Source organism: Ictidomys tridecemlineatus, chromosome 5, assembly GCF_052094955.1.
Source record: "Ictidomys tridecemlineatus isolate mIctTri1 chromosome 5, mIctTri1.hap1, whole genome shotgun sequence".
In the NCBI taxonomy this organism is placed as follows: domain Eukaryota; kingdom Metazoa; phylum Chordata; class Mammalia; order Rodentia; family Sciuridae; genus Ictidomys; species Ictidomys tridecemlineatus.
In genome coordinates this window covers 108,319,821-108,340,176 of record NC_135481.1, presented here as the reverse complement: position 1 = coordinate 108,340,176, position 20,356 = coordinate 108,319,821, and positions in this window count along the sequence as shown.

Below are 20,356 nucleotides of genomic sequence, written 5' to 3'. Positions count from 1 at the left end.
TACAACCAGGTGGAAATAAAACATTGGTGGACATGTGTGAAGCTGCCCTTCAGAAAAAAGTTTTGTGATATGGTAAAGGGGAAAAAAAATGGAATTTGGGTTTTGACTCATGACACCCAAATTCCTTTTTGTTTTCCTTTAGATTTTTATTAGTGTATTTCATTATACAGAATAGCGAGTTTCAATTTGTCATATTTGTGTATACATAATACATTTGGTCAAGTTGTATCTCTGAAAAAGTGGGTGACAATGAGAATGTCATTAAGAGTTGCTTGCTTCTAATGTACTCCTTTGTAAATGAAAGCGTCCATCGATTGAGTAGTCCATTCACGTATTAATTTATTTCATAATTAATTCAACAAATAATAATAATTTGAAACACTATGGGGGCTGGAGATGTGGCTCAAGCGGTAGCGCGCTCACCTGGCATGCTTGCGGCCCTGGTTCGATCCTCAGCACCACATACCAACAAAGATGTTGTGTCTGCCGAGAACTAAGAAATAAATGTTAAAAAATTCTCTCTCTCTCTCTTTATATATAAAAAAAGAAACACTATGCACCAGGAATTGTTTTAAACACTCCATACTCCTTAACATATTTAATCAGTAAAACAACATTGTAAATTCAATATTTTTATTCTTTCCACATAACAGATGAAGACGCTGAAATACCAAGATAGTAAGTGGACTTCTCAAGGTCCTATATATACTAACCCAAGCCAGTCTTGACAAGCACACCTCCTATGTTTTCCTTGGCAAATAATGGTAGGGGTTAAAAAGTTCAAAATACCTAAGGGTATTTAACAACTTGAACCTCCCTAGCATGTCCTAATTGAAAACAAGTTGTTATAAGTTGAGTTTTTTTTTTTCTTCCAAAATTCCTAGGTAGAAGTATTAACAATGAGTGTATTTAGAGACAGGAACTTTGAAGAGCTGAAAAAGTTAAAATGGATTTGTTAAGATGGGCCCTAATCCAATATGACTATTATCCTTATAAGAAGAGGAAATTAGGTCACAGAAATGTAGAAAAGGAAGATATGAGAACGTGAAGGAGGAAAGCAACCGTTTACAGCAAAGGAGGGTGAGCTATGGAAGAAACTAATTTTGAGGACACCTTGATCTTGAAATTCTAGTTTTCAGAATTATGAGAAAGTACATTTCTGTTGTTTAAACCACCCAGTCTGTGACTTTGTGAGGGCTAATATATAAGTTGTAGGCCAACTTTTGATATATGTATGTCATATATTAATTCAAAACTTATTAACACAAGCAAAAAATGACTCATATGATCTGTTCTTTTGGCTCAATGACATCTAAGGCTGTTCTGTTTCATGCTCTAATTATTTATTTGAAGGAAGCCTTTCATAATAGCAAATGTCAAGACTGCAGTGGAAGGATTCTGTCACATATACAGCATAGAATTCAATTTATGGCTGGACCCCAGATGTCTAGGGATTTAACCCAATGTTCCATCTCTAAGTATATATGCTGTTCTGGCTTATATCTGTATTAGCAAGAGTGGGGAACATTCCTGAATAATTTTAAGCAATCCAACTATCTCAAATTCACCTTACTCCAACAATGAGACATGATTTCTAACATTCATAATGTTAGCAGATTATTATTTTTAATAAATAAAAAGCCATAGGTTGATATCCATTATAACAGTTAGCAAAGTATCAGCTGATATTGACAGATGTGAATAGGAGGAATGGTTGTAGCTGCCAAAAGGAATGTGCCCTGTAAGAAAGCTGACTGACTTATACACTGTACATTCAGGATGAGTTTGCTGGCAATTTCTCAAGTGAACCTTCTTAAGTAGTCCAAGGGTGTCAGTTTAACCTAAATCACATACATATGCACTGTCCAAGGCACAGACTAAAGTGGTCTTTGTATGTGTATGTGTGTGCATGCACACTTGTGATGCTGAGTATCAAACCCAGGGCTGTGCACATGCCAAGTACATGCTCTACCACTGAGCCACCTTCCCAGCACTGAAGTGTTCTTTATCATCAGTTAAATTTAATTTCGAACTGATACATAAAAACATTAAATTCGCACCTATTTACAAGGTGGCTTGTGATGGTTTGATACACGCATACATTGTGTAATGTTTAAATCAGGTTAAACATATCTATCTCTTCTAGATGTTATCATTTCTTTTTGTTTAAACTATTCAAAACCCCTTCCTCTAGCTTTCTGAAGTATACTGACAGAATCATTACCTATAGTTCCTCTAGTGTTCACTCGCACATTGTCACTTCTTGCTCCTGTCTAACTGTAACCTAGCACACATTTACCAATCCCTTCCTCTTCCACTTTTTCTAGTAACCATTGCTCTACTTTCTACTTCCAAGTGATCAAGCTTTTTATATTTCATGTACAAGTGAGATTATGTGGTATTTGTCTTTCTGTGCCTGACTTATTGCACTTAAAATAATGATTTCTGAGTCTATACATGTTATTGCAAATGACAAGATCCAAACCCTTTAATGATGAAATTTCATTCCATTGTTGTGCATATGTGCCACATATTTTTATCAGTTCATCAGCTGATGGACACTTTGTTTGTTTCCATATCTTGGTTATTGTAAATAGTGCTGTGATTTAGCAGTGGGAGTGCCGTTGTCTTTTCCACAAACTGATTAATTTCCTTTGGATAAATACAAAGAAATGGAATTGCTGAATAATATGGTAGTTAATTTTTTTTTATTTTTTGAGGAACCTGGAAAAATGTTTTCCACAATGGAAATGGCTGTAGATTTCCACCAACAGAGTGAAAGCGCTACTGCACAGGGCCCACCCTTGCCAACAATCCATGAGAAAATAAACACAAAGTGGAACAGTTTTATTTTGACTTGTGGTATCAGAAGTATCAGTCTGTGGTTGGATGGTTCAATTGCTATGGGCTTGTGGTGAGGCAGAATGTTATTGCAGAAGAGGGTATCAGAGAGAAAGGAAACAGAAAGCAAGAGAGAAAGGAGCAGGGACAAGATACAGTCTCCAAGGCAATGTCCCCAAAGACCCCCTCCTTTCAAAGAGGTCCCACCTCCCACAGTTTCCACTACCTTTCAATTGTCCATTCAGGTATGAATTCATTAATGGTCTAATGTACTATTGAGGTTAGAACCTTCATGATCTAATCATTTTCTCCAAGTTCCACCTCTGAACACCACTTCAGTGAGGATCAAGTCTTCAACACATGGGACTTTGGAGAACATTCCAGATCCAAATACATTTTGCACGAAGAGGGTACAAACTTTGAAGTCTACAATTCTACAGACCAATTAAGCTGAGACAGTTGTCATTGGTTGATGTTATTTGTTTCTATCAAGAAAAAAACACACTGTATACATATCAAATGAATACATATTGCTTATTTTTTTTTAAACAGGTGACTTGATTTTTTGCTACTGAGTTTTGGTAGTTTTTATATGTTGTAGATATTTACCCTTTGTCAGATACATAGTTTGCAGATATTTTCTTCCATTCTATGGGTTGTTTCTTCACTTTGTGGATCATTTCCCTTTCTGTACAAAAGTTTTTGGGTTTAGTCTAATACCATTTGTTTATTTTTGCTTTCGTTTCCTGTTCTTTTGTAGTTTTGTTCAAAAAAATCCTTGATCATTCCAAGCCTTAAATTTTTTTTCTATTTTCTTCTAGAAGTTTAAGACCTTACATTTGATTCTTTAATTCATTTTGAGTTGATATGTGTTAAAAGGTAAGAGATAGGTATCCATGAACATGGGGTATCTTTCCATCATCTTGAGCATTCTTGAATTTCTTTCATTAATGTTTTATATTTTTAATTGCAAATTATATGACAATCTCAATAGGTGCAGAAAAGACATTTGATAAAATTCAGTATTCCTCCTTAATAAAAAAAAAACTCTGAACAAATTAGATATAGAAGGAGCATACCTCAATACGATGAGCCATATGTAATAAGTCAACAGCTAACATTATACTGAACAAATGCCATACCATAAGAGTGTGTCAATTACAGTGACCTCCTGATAAATGGGCTAGTTTGGCTCTGTCCTCTGTCTCATGTGCTCACTTTACTTCTCCTTTATTGCATGATGATAAAGCATGAAGGCCTCTGCCTTTTGCTGATAACATGCTCTGGGGCTTTCTAGCCTACAGAACAATGAAGTCAATAAACTTCTGCTCTTTATAAATTACTGAGTCTGTAGTATTCTGTAATAGCAACATAAAATGGACTAAGACATCTATTTACCCTTTGTGCCATCCCTCTTTGAACCAGTGGTATTGCCAAAAAGTTAAATGAAATCTTTTGCTTTGTGACTTTTACTGGAGAGCAGTCTTCGGAATAACGAATTAAAATTCAACCACTGTGATGGAGATTCATTGCTCACTGGAGAAACGGAGGATGGAATAGCTAAAATCATTTGAGGGTGATTAGTGGGCAGGTGAGGGAAGCAATCTGAGCTTCAAGCAGCTCCGAGCTGCAAATGTCTGAGCAGCCATCATGAGCAGTCTGGAGAAGTAGCTAAGAACCTTACTAGTGTTGTTTGATGTCCTGTGATTGGTTTCTGATACTTAAGTGTATCGTTTATTCTGGGTTGACAAAACTTTCATGTTGTGTCTTTTTGCAATTCTAAGCTAAGCATTTGGACTTGGCAATGGGAAATCTTCAGAAGTGTTTTAAGAAACAGATGGTATGATCAGATTTGCTCCAGGGTGAATACTAAAAGGGCTTGGAGTTGTTAGAAGACTGGAGAGAGAATCTAGGAGGGAGCACTGCAATTATCAATACACAGGATGATAAAGTCTAATGTTAAAAGTGACTCTCTGCTCAAAGAGATTTACCATCAATAGTGATTTTATTTCTTAATAAAATATCAGTACCTTTATCAATGACAACCTTATTTAATAAGTATATAGCACATTATCCTTTCCGAAGTGTGTTCTATGTTGTTCTGGTTGATTCTTATTAATCCTTATGGTAAGTGATAGAACAGAAATTATTATACCCATGGAATTCAAGGGATGAGTCTGAATCACACAGTCAGCCTATTGAACATAAGTATCCTGGAACTTTTGATGGTGACACAGCTTTAAAATTGAACATCTTTTGAACAAAGTGTCTGCACTCTTCCACATCCTACATGCTTTAAAAAATGCTAACTTCTCACACTCTGTCTCCAAATTCTCAAAAGACATGTTTCAGTAAGTCTTTGGCAATTCTAGTTTCTAGTTCTGGTAGTAAAATTTCAGAGATATGAAGATGCATTCAAAAGGCTATGAACTAGACATCCAAGCAAGATTGGATTTTATGTCACAGTTTGAATTTGTTCCTATTGTAGTGCGGTAAGCCCATAAGTGAAACCTCTGCTTCATTGTCCTTTTGGTCCAATGAACAGTTTTTCGAGATCCCAGCTTGAATCAGTGTTTAAGAACTCCCATTATGCATTAATTCAGAAACAGTACAAATCTGCAAAGGGAAAATAATATTGCCCTGGATAGTTTTGTCTGTGAGCAAAAATCATAGCAGTGTGAAACGAGGATGGAGATGGAATGGCAAACACTCGTTCAGAATCTTAATCATCTTCCCTAAAAACATCAGCTTAAACACATTTGGACAAGTGAAATGTTTCTCTGTTTTTTCTTCCTTAAGGAAGTTCATTTCTTGATGCTAGTTATCATATGGCAACATGCTGAATTGTGATGCTGCTCACTCAGCCAATTGTTGGTGAGTCTGATGATGCACCTGTTAGTCAAGAAATCCCTGGGATACGAAACTGTTCAACAAAGTAGACATCCTCAGACAGACGAGGGCCCTTCAGAACATTCCTGCTGAATTATGCAAGATTTTCTAGTTTATGGTCATTAAAAGCAGTGATAAAGCAGCTGTCGCTGACTAGAATGTTGTCAAATATCAATGCAAAGAATAGGGATGATTACCCGGATGTCATTCATCGAATTACTGTGAGCTTTATGTTAGTATTCCTTTTATAAATCCTTCTTTTGATAAGATTATAATTTGCTTGACTGTTTGCTCCAGGCATCACCTTCATGCTAAAGGTCTAATGTGAGATAAATGTGCAATGTGTCTACATGCTCTGGTTTTTTCATGGAGTTTTGGAAGGAAAGATTCAAAGAAATGCTGAAATCATGGAGTTGCTTTTTCAATTACAAAATGGAATCAAGTTGCTTCTTTTCAACAAATCTGTTCCATTTCTATTTAGTCGACTTGCCAGCCTGAACTGGTTGGAGCTGGTTTTCCCAGGGCAAGAAGAAAATGGAAAAAAAAAGGATATTGATAGGCAAGCATGCACATATTTTCTATTTCACCAATGGCAGCAGCCTGGGATTTCAAAGATTATTTGTGTTTGGCTGATTTGTGAGTTGGGAGAAGGAAACTGTGAGTGCACAGGGAGTCACTTGCCTGGCTGGAGACATGCCTGGCACTGTGGGGACACATTGGGGACACAGTGAGGTGCTCAGTAAATAACAACCTAGGGTGATGATGATGGAGCAAATATTTGAACAACTCTGAGGTGAGAACCACACACAGAGGTAAATGTTTATTGATATATATAAAAAAAGAAAGAAATCAAATCCAAGGAACATGTTTTGACACTGCAAAATACTGTGGAGAACTAAAGACTGAGCACTATCTCCTTACCAAGTAGTCATGCTCTTCCTCATGAATAGATGCCAAGTAAAAGTTTTGATTTGTTTTATTTATTTTTTAAACTGGATTTTTTGCTTGTACCTTTTATTAAAGACATTAATGGAATACAATCTATCATAAGATAATGAAAAAAAAATCCTTACTAAGAAATTTCACTACAGGTAATTCCAAAGGACAAGAATAATCTTTCCTTTACCTGTTAGAAAAATCATAAAGAGTTTTCCATTGTATTATCATGGCCATTGAAAGGTAAGTTTTATCAAGTAATTAGTTGGGAACATTTTTTATTTCCTAAGATATAGAACCTAAGAGACATCTTAAAAGAAAATTTTGCTTGAAAATTCATAGCATTTAAAGAGAGGAAATTGCCTGCAGTTTTGGGATAATGATTTAGTGCCATTTTTCAGTAAGAGCACCTTGTTTCTCAGAAGGCCCAGTTAGAGGATGGTGGGTAGAGGGAGACGTGAAAAACACCTACTCATTTCTAGCAGCACATTTAATAGGCTTTAGATATTTTTTTTTCCCCCTGGATGGTAAATCAAGTCTTATCACACTGTGCCTCCGCTTTGTTTAAGTATTCTATCTTGCATATGTGGGTGACTGGTGTGATGCGGAGAGTAGGAAAGGAAACGGGAATTTCCCAGAGGACAGCAGTGTGTGCACACAGAGGCAGGACCCTGCCCCAGGGCATCATGGAAAACACTGGAAGGAAGGGAAGTACTGGGAAGGAAAGGTTGGGCGAGTCAGTTGAAGGACTCTGTCTGGTGGCCATTGGAAATTCAGTGCCACAGTCTCTTTTCTCCCATTTAAGAACACAAACGGTCGGGAAACAAAACTTTATTGCAAACATATGGCAAGCTTGTTTAGTGGTAAAACCTGATCTAATTGAGGTTTAGTCTCTTTGGATTTCTTAATAGATTCTACCTCATGTGAGTTTTCATTAGGTTTCCATGTATAAATGTTAATGTGTTTGATTTCTAGGGGCTATTCCAGTCTTTAGGGTGAGGCGTTATTGAATATATGCAGTATATGTACCTGATTACATTTCCAAGATGTGACCAATTTAGAATTACTAATTATATCCTAATGCCAAGAGTTTCAGTTAAGGAATGTGAACATGTTGGAAGTTCACCAAATCATCAATACCTTAACTAGACGGGCAGAGTCACCTAAACAACTTGCTTAAATCAAACAACTCTGAAATTGTGGTCCTAAAGTTTGAATTCAATGCTTTCTAATCTTAAAGTGACCACTTCCTGCCTTCAAAGATTAATATAGTAGCAGAAGTGAAAGAAGTCAGCAAATCTATCATTACATATTTAGTATTTGCTAGGAAATATTGTAATCACCGTCACTCACATCCTTTCACATACACTTCAAAAAAATTTCTTTTTAGTTGTAGATGGATTCAATGACTTTATTTTATTTATTTATTTTTATGTGGTGCTGAGGATTGAACCCAGTGCCTCACATGGTAAGTAATCACTCTGCCACTGAGCCACAATCCCAGCCCACCTTTCACATAGTTTTAAGGTACTTTTTAAATATTAATTTTACTGATGAGCAAAAGTCTGGGGAAATTATACAGCTCATGCAATGCCAGTTTGTTAATGGCAGGGTTAGAATTATGAGACAAGGTAGTTTCGCTGAAATTTCAGAGATATGAAGATGCATTCAAATGGCCACGAACTAGACATCCAAGCAAGACTGTATTTCATATCACGGTTTGAATTTGATCCTATTGTACCTGTGGTAAGCCCGTAAGTGAACCATTTATTATGGCTTAGATATGTGTGAGACAAGGCAGGAATTTTCAGAGGTGAAATAATCGGGTGACGAAAGCCTTAACTGAATCAGTGGATTAATCCACTGCTATGAATGAACTGGGTGGTAACTATAAGCAGGTAGGGTGTGACTGGAGGACCTGGTTTACTGGGGAGCACATTCAGAGTTTGTATTTTGTCCTTGGTGAGTGGATCTGTCTCTGCTTCCTCTTGCCATGTCTTGAGCTGCTTTCCTCTGCCCCACTCTTTCACTATGGTGTTCCGCCTCACCTTGGGTCCACATCTATGGAGTCGGCCATCTGTGGACTAAGACCTCTGATACCCTGGGCCAAAATAAACTTTTTCTCCTCTCCTTTGCTCTTGTCAGATCTTTTTGTCACAGAGACACAAAACGGACTAAACCACCCTTCCTGCCTGTGGTCACAACCAGTATACAGTACTCTTAAGAATAGGTGTAGGACATGGAGTGTAAAATAAGAAAATATAAAAATTTCTTAAAAATACAAAAATGATGAGACAGAGAATAAAACATAAGACGCCAACAGAATGAGAAGTGAAAAGAAATTCTTATTTTAAATACCAGGTTGGTGAGATCTCAACAGAATTCCTAAAAAAGGAAAGGCTTAGTGACTAAAGCCCAGAAAGCTGTCTGGATTATACCCATACAACTTTGAAAAGCTTGAAGTTATCTGTTTTGCATAATTGGTTTATACTTTATCATGGGCATGAATTAGTTATTTCCATTTATTTCCTTTCCAAAACCTTATATTAAAAGTTTCAACGAAATATTATTCTGAAAGAACTTTGATAGAGCGTAAACGCACTATGTAGATATAAATAACTGAACTAAGGTATTCATGGGAATGTCTGTCTTACCCTGGATTTTCCAGAGAGCAGTGTCTGAGGCACTGTGATGTGCTACTGCTCAACTAGGGAGCGCATCTCCTGAGAGGGGGGAGTGGGCGACCTAGGGAGGGAGAAGGGGAGGAAGAGGAACTGGAGGATGTGGATGATTGCTGAATATTGAGATCTGTCCTCAGTGCAATGAGTGGTGTAGACAAAGAAGCATCCTGTTTCCTTTTCCCTCGGGTCACATTTCACCCCACTGGGCATACATCAGGTTCCCAGCACGAGATGGCACAGGGCTTTCATCATGAGATGGAACAGGACATGGAAGGGTCTTGCCTTTGAAGTCCACACCAAGAGGGGTGCTGGTGTGTTTAGAACTGTGCAGTCTGAGTACAAGGTGAGGTGGGGCAGGTTGCATCTACCAACAGTTGGTTCCCGACAACATAGATCAGGGAGCTTAGCGGGATCCACAGACAGGAAGAGGGACAGGATCTGAAGTTGTTAGTGACATACAGTGCAACGTATTACCTGTGCATTAGAAGAGGTGCTTTCCAGACTATGACCCACAGAACTGCAGTGCAAAATGTTAGACTGTGGGACGGTAGAAGTGAGTAGGTGCACTGGTCAGGGTTCTCTAGAGGAACAGAACCAACAGCATAGCTAGATAAAGAGGCAAATGATAAAGAGGTGGATGATTGACAGACGAAAGATTTCTGAATTGGCTCATATGGTTATGGAGGCTCAGAAGTCCCATGATATGTTCTCTGCAAGCTGGAAACCCAAGGATGCCAGTAAAATGGATCAGTCCCAAATCCTCAGAACCAGGGAAGGTGATAGTTAACTCTCAGTATGAGGTCAAAGGCCTAGAGTTTAGGGGCTGCTCTCCAAGACCCAGAGACCAAAACCCAGAGAGCCTGTCTTATGTCTAAAGAAGTGTCTCCATCTCCAGGAAAAAGAGCAAATCCACCTATTCCTCTGCCTTTTCTTCTATCCAGGCCTCACATGATTGGATGGTGTCTGTGCACATGGGTGGCAGGCAGATTTTTACCACTCAGTCCACAGACTCACCTGCCAGTCTTCTCTAGAAACACCCACAGAGACACACATCAGCAAAAATGCCTTCCTAGCTCTCCAGATGCCCCTTCATCCAGGCAATCAGACACTTGGTCATCACAGGAGGGATTTTGAGTCAGTATGATCATTATCTTTCCCCTTTCAAATAATGAGCAGCTTGTTTTATACAACTTTTAACTTTAGGTAAAATTACCCTTTCTCCTGAAGTAACATGAGCCAGTAAAGCTTTATTTTATAAATTCAATGCATAAATATTTCAGAAATGGATTCTCATTAGATCATCTATTTTGCTTGCTTTCTATCCCCTTGTTTTCTTAAAATTTGTTGATTTCTTTAACATTTATGCAGTGATTGAAATAAAGGAAGAATAAAATGTATTACAAAAAAAATGAAAACCATGAGTAGTACTAATTGGTACCTTTGTGTTTTAGCACTCTGATATACCAAATGCCATCTTCTAATAGGGTTTATTTATTTCCCCTGGAATTTAATTTCTTTTATGATAATTTGGCTATTTGTCACCCCACAAAGGGTATTAGAATTGAAGAATGAGGGTCATTTGTATGCCTGAAAATAAATCTTTAAAACATGCTTTTTCTTCCTTTTTTTTTAAAGTCCTTAGTAGAAATCAAGAAATATGATGAGCCCTAGGGTGTCACTTAAAACCTTTACCAGGCTGGAAAGTCTTTGTCGATTCACTTTGCTTGGCTTCCCCCTGCAGTCCTAGTAAACAGAGCCTGTTCATTTGGGTTGAATGGACAGAAGCTCATACAGGCAACTGGGTCATGTTTACAAAACCCCAGATGAGATGCTTGCCTCTGGGAAGAGTCTATTAAGTTTAATGTGGTATGAGTGATAAGACCAGTAGCTGTACTGTGACCTCACAGATGTCCACATGGTGTGCTGTGAATTGTACCAGAAGAGTCCCAGCTGCCTGCTTTCTTCCCAACATCAGAGTCTGGGATACACAGGGGAGTGGGCTAGGTGCAGGGTCTGGGCTGGGGATAACTCTGTCACATGGTGGTTAACAGCCTAGACCTTGATGTCAGGGGGATATGGGTTTGAATTCCAGTTACCCTATGGGACAGCTCTTCACTTTGGGAAGGTGACTTAATCCCCAGCAACTTGCTATTTCCATCCTCTAACTGCCTTGAGCTGCAGAGAAGAGGACTAGGATAAGAGGTTTAAAAGTCCTCACAGCCTTCTTTCTACAAGTGGTTGTTAGTATAAAGTTATCAGGTTTGTTATCCAGTGTGTGAATTAGTTATTTAATTCACCTAGATACTCGGAAGGCAAACCCCTGAGCTCATGATGTGAGCCATTTTCAAGATTTGGATCCAATTCCCTTCTTACAAACAGTAAACACAGAGATAAACACCATCACTGCAAAATATGTAATGATCACTTTCACAACCTTGAAAAATGCTTTTTAATTTTGCCAGTTCCCACTTGAACTGAGACCAGGTTCACAGATGAATGAGCAAGTTCAACAATTCATTTGTTGAGACAATAGAAGTGGCCACGACTGGAGCCCAGCTTCTGCTCTCTTGAAATCCATTCTAAGGGGAATTTCAGAGTCCAATACATGCAGTCAAAAAACCTGAAGGCCCTGCAAATCACCCTTTCCCCCCCCCACCTGCTAGTAATCTTTTTCTTCTTCCTCAAGGGATTTCTGAGTTTACTCTGGAATAAGATTTATACAATAAAATCTAGTTCCCATTCCCAAACAATTTTCCCTCTTCCCCACCCCCTTCAAGTAGATCCCTAGAACCCCTCAATGGGTTCCTATTGCACTTAGGATAAAATTTGAGCTTCTTTACGTGGATTCCAAGGCTGTCCATAATCAAATTCCATCCACTTTTTTTTTTGTGTGTGGGGGGGTACCAGTGATTGAATGAACCTAGGGATTCATCCTTTAAATTGATACATTGTATTTAGAGACAAGGTCTCCCCAAGTTGCTTAGGGCCTTATTAAGTTTCTGAGGCTGGCTTTGAACTCACGATCCTCCTGCCTCAGCCTCCAGAGCTGCTGTGATTACCAGCATGGGCCACCACTCCCTACACATTTCCCCCTACTTCTTCAACTTCTGATTCACAGCAGAAGGTCTGATCCCTGGGAGATGTTCAGTGGATTCTGGCATGTGATGAATGTTCTTCCTCTGGCTATTTCTCCCTATCTGTGTTTTTCAGTCTTGTCAGAATCTTTGCTCACGCTTAGCTCTCCCAGCACAAGCTGTGAGCTCTGCCTCTCCTTCTGGCTGCTTGGCACTTGCCCTTAGCCTCCCATACCCCTCTGCACTCAGTTTAGACATTATTTCAAGGAAATATTCTCTGATTCCTGGTCTAAGTTAGGTTCCTTTTCCGTAAATTATTCATTGAACTCCTCTCCACCTCCTCCATCCTTTTCTTTGCTAGTCATTGGTTTATTATCAGACTCTGGGCCAGGCAGCAATATCTGTGCACATATATGTGCTAATCATGTCTTTTCATTTTATGTTTTGTGACTCCTTGATATTTGGAGGGGTGGGGTCCCCTCTCAGGGTTAGCTGACTCCTCGAAAAAGTGAACTACAGATGGTTCCAAACTTATGATGCTTTGACTTACTAACTTTCGACTCTATAGTGATGCAGAAGTGCTTAGCATGCACCAGGCACGATACTTCCAGCTTTGCATTTTGATCTTTCGCAGGGCTAGCGATATGTGGCAGCTATGTCTTGGTGCTGGGAAGCACAGGTGGCATCACAGAGAGCCCAGGTTCCCACTGGATGGAGGATAAACAACACTCACTCATGCTCTCTGGTGTAGTCTCAGTTGTGATGGTGAGTTTAGGTGTATTCCAGGCATTGTTGACTTAGGACATTCTCCGTTCAGTTCACTGTAGGGTAACTGAGATGTGGCCCCACAGGAATCACAGTTGAGCATCTTTCACATTCAAACTTGGGCACTTCTCATATGCAAATTGGCCAATCCAGACCACGCCCCCAACCACCTCCTCTGTGGGACTCTCACACTCAGGCCCACTCACTAGCACCCAGAACCCGCTGTCAGACAACCAGAACTGCCCCAGAGCCTGCTGAACTCACCCAACCCTGCCCATTCTAACCCTGCCTGCTCTGCCTGGGCCTGGCTTGCTCATGCCTCAGAAGACACCCTAAAGGCTCCAACTCACTTTTCCCCAGCTCCCTCCCCATCTTGAGTTCTTCCTTGTATGACCCTGGGGTGTGGAGTGCCTTCTCTTATGTTCTTTTCACTAGCAATCATCTTCTAATCTGTTGGTCTTTCTCTGCCTAAATGCTAATAAAATTGATATAAAATAATCGAGGAATAAACTTCTTTTATTCACATTGAATTTTTAACCCCATTTTGCTCCTTGAAATTGTATTAAGTATTTTATTTTTTATATCTATCTATCTATCATCTACAGTGAGTGAAATGTGAATAATTTGGTGCCAGTTTAGGAATATACAGAATAATTATTGGATTCTGCTTCCCACACTTTTATTTCTATTAATTACTAAGGGACAATGCATAAGGTATCTTGTTTAACTATAAAGTTTTCACATTTTCTTCTAAATTATATACTTGCAGCAATGTATTTAACTTGTAGCAAAATTATCCTGTTCCCTAGTTAAAAACTTATTTTCTCTACTTCTTAGTTTGATTGCTTTTGAGAGCTTCATCCTTTGACAAAACATTTGGTCCAGAATAAAATGCATTTCATGCCAACATGTCTTTGTAAATACTGTTCATTATGATTAAACCTAAATATAGTTAAATAGAACGTCAACTGCCTTGTGATCTGACATAGTCGTGGGTGATTTACTTGTAAACTTATTCTAGGAGATGAAAGAGGCAGGGACCGTCTATTTTGGACGTTCGGGTTGGCACTGCTCACGTCTCCTCTGGTCACACCTGCCATATGTTGGCTTCTCTTTTCTCCAACTGTTTTCCTTGGTGAGTGACTTTGAGGCAGGGGACGTTGCTTCCCATTTCTGGATCTGAGAAGTGCTTGCATTTGCATAGCAAGTGCTTTGCTTCTTCCTGAAGTATCTTGACGCTGCATTTTGGACTTGGCATCTTTTCTCGCAGTAGTTGAAACATTCATCATCCCAGCCCTTCCTCCAAGTTTCAGAAAGCAGGTCTTTGGTCTATCCAAATTTCTCTTATTATTGAGATTTCCAGTTGCTGAGAAAGGTTGGCATGGGTGGACAGGGGGATTTGGGGTGTTTTGGAAAGCACAATGAAACTCTGAAGACAGGTTGTAGGCAAAATGCAAGTCTGCAGCATGGACCCAGCAAAACCAAGTCTGTGTATCGGGCTCTGCCCAGAATGGGTCCTTGCTGGGTGACACAGATAGACCTAAAGACAGGGAGGGATACTGGGGCTCTTTTTTTTTTCTCTGCTCATTTTTCTCACCCAAACATTATCAAGGATCTAAACTTTCCTCAAAGCTAAAGATTAACACTTTAGTTACAGACAAAAATACAGCTTTCTGGGTTTCTCGAAACAATTTTCCTTAATCCTTTCCATGCTCAATATAACTCTCATTTTCCCATCCTCCTTCCTTTTTTTTTGGATAATTTCTGCTCGATACTTGTAAGTATAAGGCAATTCCTTTGAAGTTTTAGCAATAATAAGTAATTAAATGAAAGCTTTGGAGATAGGAGCAATAAAAGAGACAAGTCATGATGTTCATTTACAATATTGAAATTATGACTAAGACTAATATGATCAAGAGCCACTGAACCAATTGGGGTGTTTTGAGTCTTATCACCAAAGGGGTCTGCTAAAGGGCTTGTGTACCTAATGTGGCCCCTGCTTGGGGCTTAGAACAGTGCCTCTAGGTAAAATATGTCCATCAGTTTAAATAACTATATATAACAACATGAGGAGGGATTAATTAATTTTAAATTCAATAAAATGCCTGTGGGAGTCAAGGTAGGCATGACATATCACAGCTTCCAATTTGTCATCTGAAATACGAGCAGGAAAACCAGGCAAGGAAAGAAGTCCAAATTGGAAGAGAGGTGACTGAAGACATTGAATACCCAGAGACTCTGCCACTTAACTGCAAAAAAGTGACTCCAGTCTCAGTCGTGGGCCAGTGGCTACCTATTTAGGACCTTTGTCTCTTACTGAGTTTTTGTTGTTGCTGCTGATAGTGGAGGAAATGGAGGAGGAATTAAATCTACAAGTTCAAATGCAATTTCTATTCCAGAAACTTGAAAGCAACCAACTATAAAAGATAAATGGTTAAGAATTAACCCTACACCCAAGACAGGGTTGCTACTCTGGATCCTTCTACTCCCAAACTTCCTTCATTAGAACTTTTTTTTTCTGTGTATTATTCATTTATTTTTTAAAATTAATTTTTATATGTGACAGTGGAATGCATTACAATTCTTGTTACACACATAGAGCACCATTTTTCATATCTCTGGTTGTATATAAAGTATATTCACACCAATTTGTGTCTTCATTCATATACTTTGGATAATAATGTCCATCACATTCCACCATCATTGATAACCCCATGGCCCCTCCCTTTCCTTCACACCCCTCTGCCCTATCTAGAGTTCATCTATTCCTCCCATGCTCCCCATGCCCCCCCCCACTATGAAGCAGCTTCCTCATATTAGAGAAAACATTTGGCTTTTGTTTTTGGGGGATTGGCTAACTTCACTTAGCATTATCTTCTCTAACTCTATCCATTTACCTTCGAATGCCATTTTTACTCTTTTATTGCTGAGTAATATTCCATTGTGTAGATATGCCACTTTTTTTATCCATTCATCTACTGAAGGGCATCTAGGTTATTTCCACAGTTTAGCTATTGTGAATTATGCTGCTATAAACATTGATGTGGCTGTGTCCCTGTAGTATGCTGTTTTTAAGTCCTTTAAATATAGACCTAGGAGAGGGATACCTGGGTCAAATGATGATTCCATTCCCAATTTTCCAAGAAATCTCCATACTGCTTTCCACATTGGCTGCACCAATTTGTAGTCCCACTAGCAGTGTATGAGTGCACCTTTTCCCCCACATCCTTGCCAACACTTAATGTTGTTTGTATGCCTAATAGCTGCCGCCTGACTGGAGATGAAATCTTAGAGTAGTTTTGATTTGCATTTCTCTAATTGCTAGAGATGATGAGCATTTTTAGAGCTTTTTTTTTTTTTTTCTGTGAAATCCACACCTTCTGGACTTTACCCATCTGCTAATATACTTTAAGTCTTGGAAGAGATAGTGAGCCTGGATAAACAAATACATCTTCCAGACTCTCTTAACATAGGTTTTGCCATGTGACTAAGTCCTGGTCAATGATATTTAAACAGAAGCCTCTTTGTCCTTCTTGGAAGTTCACAAAACCCGAGAAGAGTATCCTTTTGTACCCTCTACCTTCTTTTTTTATTGTGTCTAGAATGAAATTTAATGGCTGGAGTCTCTACAGCCATTATGGACTCTGAGGTAATTTGGATAATAGAAAAAATGTTCAGAAACAGAAAGTTCTTAGAAGTCTAGACCCTTGAGGTTCTATGTGGAGTCACCAAAATAGTTTTGTTCTGCTGTTGTCATAATGCTCTGCCTTAAGAGAATAAAAAACTTTATCTATTTAAAACACTCTAATAAAGTCTCCATTACTGGCAGCTCAAAATGATATCTAATTAATGTAAGTCTCAGTTGCTAAATTCTTTTTTGTTGCAGACCAATATTAAGTATTCAATAAATTAAGTAACTATTAAACTTTTTATAGGGATGAAACTTTCAGTGTAAGGTTACCTGGTGAACCGTGAGTATATTCACAATGGTTTTACTGAATTGGACAGGGCCCAGCATCTCTTAAAGCCCTTCCCTCTAGTGAGGCCTATACTTAAAAACTCTGGTATGTGGAGACATGTGCCATTCCTTCCTGAATCTGGGTTTTCTTTCTGGGTGACCGAGAGGCCCTGATGTTTTCAAACTTCATTCACACACCTTGCTTTAATGATGTTTGATATTTTAATTGCATCGATAATGTTAAAGGTAAAAATACTTAATTATTTCCAAGACTAAAAATGACAAGTGATTAACATTGCTGTTCTCAAAAGCATAGTCTTTGGATTCAGCGGAGTATAGGTTTGATTCTGAGTTTTTTATTCACTAGCTGCAAGAGAATTATCCCAAGTATCAGTTTTTTAATCTATAAAGTGTAAATAATAGTAGCTAAATCTGGAGGGTGTTTATGAGGTTCAATTTAGTAGTGCACAGAGAACCCCTACTGTGTGCTTGACATATCACAAATGCTCAGTGATTCAGGACTTGAGTCTGAAGAACCAGTAATAATGCCAATAAGAAGAATGTAAATAATCACTTAAAGGAGACCAATAATCTATTGATCCAGTTGAGATCATCCAGAATTAATACAATTATATAAAAATATTAATAGATGTTACAAAAAAAGAACGTGGATATTTTCAGACAGATGAGAGAACTGGAAGTTCAGTGTTCAAGTTAGTATTTAAAAACCACAAGCATTTTTTAAAATGTTGTTTTCCTCACATAGACCTTATTAGATTGGTTGATTATTAAGGTTTAGGGAGAAATGATTTTGAAGAACTTTTAAAAGGGCAGCAAATAGAAAGATCAATAGGCCTAGAGAGATAGGGGAAAACCCAAATGTAGTTAAAATGACAGGAACCTAAATTATTGAGGATAAAAAAATGGGGCTTGTTTGACTTATTGAAATTGAGTTGATCTGGAAGAAGGGGCCTAGCTACAGCACCACACAGCCCCAGGGCCCAGAGCAAAATGCTCGATTATGTCCAAAAGGAAAAATAAATCAAGTGTGTATAGGGTTGGTTTATGACGGCTTTCAAGTCAAATAGTCAAACAGTCAGCGAACGAAGGTAGAGGAAGGTCTGTCTCCAACTCTAAATGACTGAAAGAGACACCTTTTTATAGGAAAATTGTAAATGCCATATCCAAAGGGAAACTTTCAGATGCTCAGGCCTCTGCCTCCAGCAGAACTGACGGTGAGTTCTGGTTTCTGACGCCACAGACTGCCAGGTCGGCCTCACAGGGAAGGAGCCAGAGATGCCTGGAAAAAAGAATCCCAGCTGGAACTCCTGGAATGACGGACCGGAGAGTCTTAGAGGGAGACTGGCTTGGGTTCAAGTGGTTCCAGCTCATCCCATGCCACAAAAATTGCACCAAAAATACTACTAAACATCCTGGCAGAGTTTGAAGAACGAGGAGATGCTAAATGGAAGCGATGACAAAGGGAATCTCTGTGATCATGGATTAATCTGCCTCTTCTTGTTTCTGTAAAGGAGCAGGCTGCTCTCCGCTGACCCGCAAATGTAACAAGAATGAACAATGGAGAGAAGCAAGGAGAGGGTGAGATCGGCAGCGTGGATTTTTTTTTTCCTCTAACTTTTTGACAATGCTATTTCAAACTCTTCATTGTGGAAGACTTTGACTTTCGCAGCAGTCGGGAGGATAATGAGTCTTCAAACACCCAGATCCTGGCAACGAATCTGCTCACAGGTTGCCCTTCTTGGTGTTTCTGTTGGTTGGACATCTTTTTGGAGTCATCTGAGTTAAAACCTCCCAAAGATGCATGAGTCAATCCTGCCCTTGCTTAGCTTTTGTTCTAGTAAGGAAAGTGCATTCAAAATATATCTTTAAATCAAAGAAGCGAGATGTGTCAGCAATCTGGACTGAGTCTTGTGAGAAAGTTGGAATGGGAAGAGTAAATCCAACTAATGGGAGAAGCTCCAGGAAGACAGGAGGATTGGGAGTCCACCAGGTAGAGAAGAGGGTGAGGTACAAGTGAGCTCCTGAACACAGCCCAGGGAAATGAAGAACACGGGGAGAAAAGGGGGCGAGTGCTCCTTAGGGCTGGAGTATAAAGAACGGTGGGGTCCTGGGGAAGGCCAAGGAGAAGCACAGGAGTCTGTCCATTGCAGAAGGCATCAACTTGACGATGCAGTTGGCTTCGCATGAATGTCAGGAGCTATGGATGAAAATATTAGAAAGGAGGATAAAGATCATACCATGTGATTCTCTTTTTTTATATCACAATTTCTGACCTTTGACCCAGGGAGTAGTCAGCCATTGAAGGTCTTCAAGAACAGAGCATGGTGATGTTTGCTTTTGAGATGGATCACTCAGGCCCACATTGAACAGAATAGACTGGTGAGAGGTAAAATAGAAAAAGGAATACTAATTAGAGGAGATTTTAAAAAATTCATGTGAAATATTATTTGATTAGGTCTAAATAATTAACATATGGTAGAGATTTCTAAAATATAAGTAATGCATACAAATCATCCTCATGTTTACTGTTTACTATTCAAAATGTACATTAATTTTAAATAATTCACATTATTTTGACCTATGCCTATAAAATATTCCATCAGCCTCGACAGCTCCCAGATGTCTTATTCCCTCAGCCTTCCTTCTGAAAAATTCTGTAATGAGACTTAAAGTTGAAACTCAATAAATTTTAAGATTATGGCTTCTTTGCATTATATTAAATTTATTTGTATTAGGGACATTTTTGGACAGAGACTGTGACTTATAGTGACTCAGTTTAAATTTGTTATATTAACTATATTTCCAGTCTGTGACTCCCCTTTGCATATTTGTAGTTCAAACTATTATCTGGTGTTACAGAATTTGCAATATAATTCACTATTTAAAATTTAAAAATTCCACTTTCTTTTGTTTTTTAATTGAGGATATTTCAGATGCTTTCAGAAATGAACAAGACTTTTTGGTATAACAGTTGAACCCAACTGTATTTAGATTTTTAAATCGTTAAGTTGATTTCTGTTTCTACAAATTCTGACATTTGGAATCACATACAGAAAAAAAGAAAGTGTTCATAATTTGAGTTTTGTCCTTCAGATAATTACTTCACTCTTTCATATTGCTTTTTGGACAAAATATAACTTTCCTGAAATACCATCATATTTTAGCATTACCTAGCCATGCTCTATAGTTTA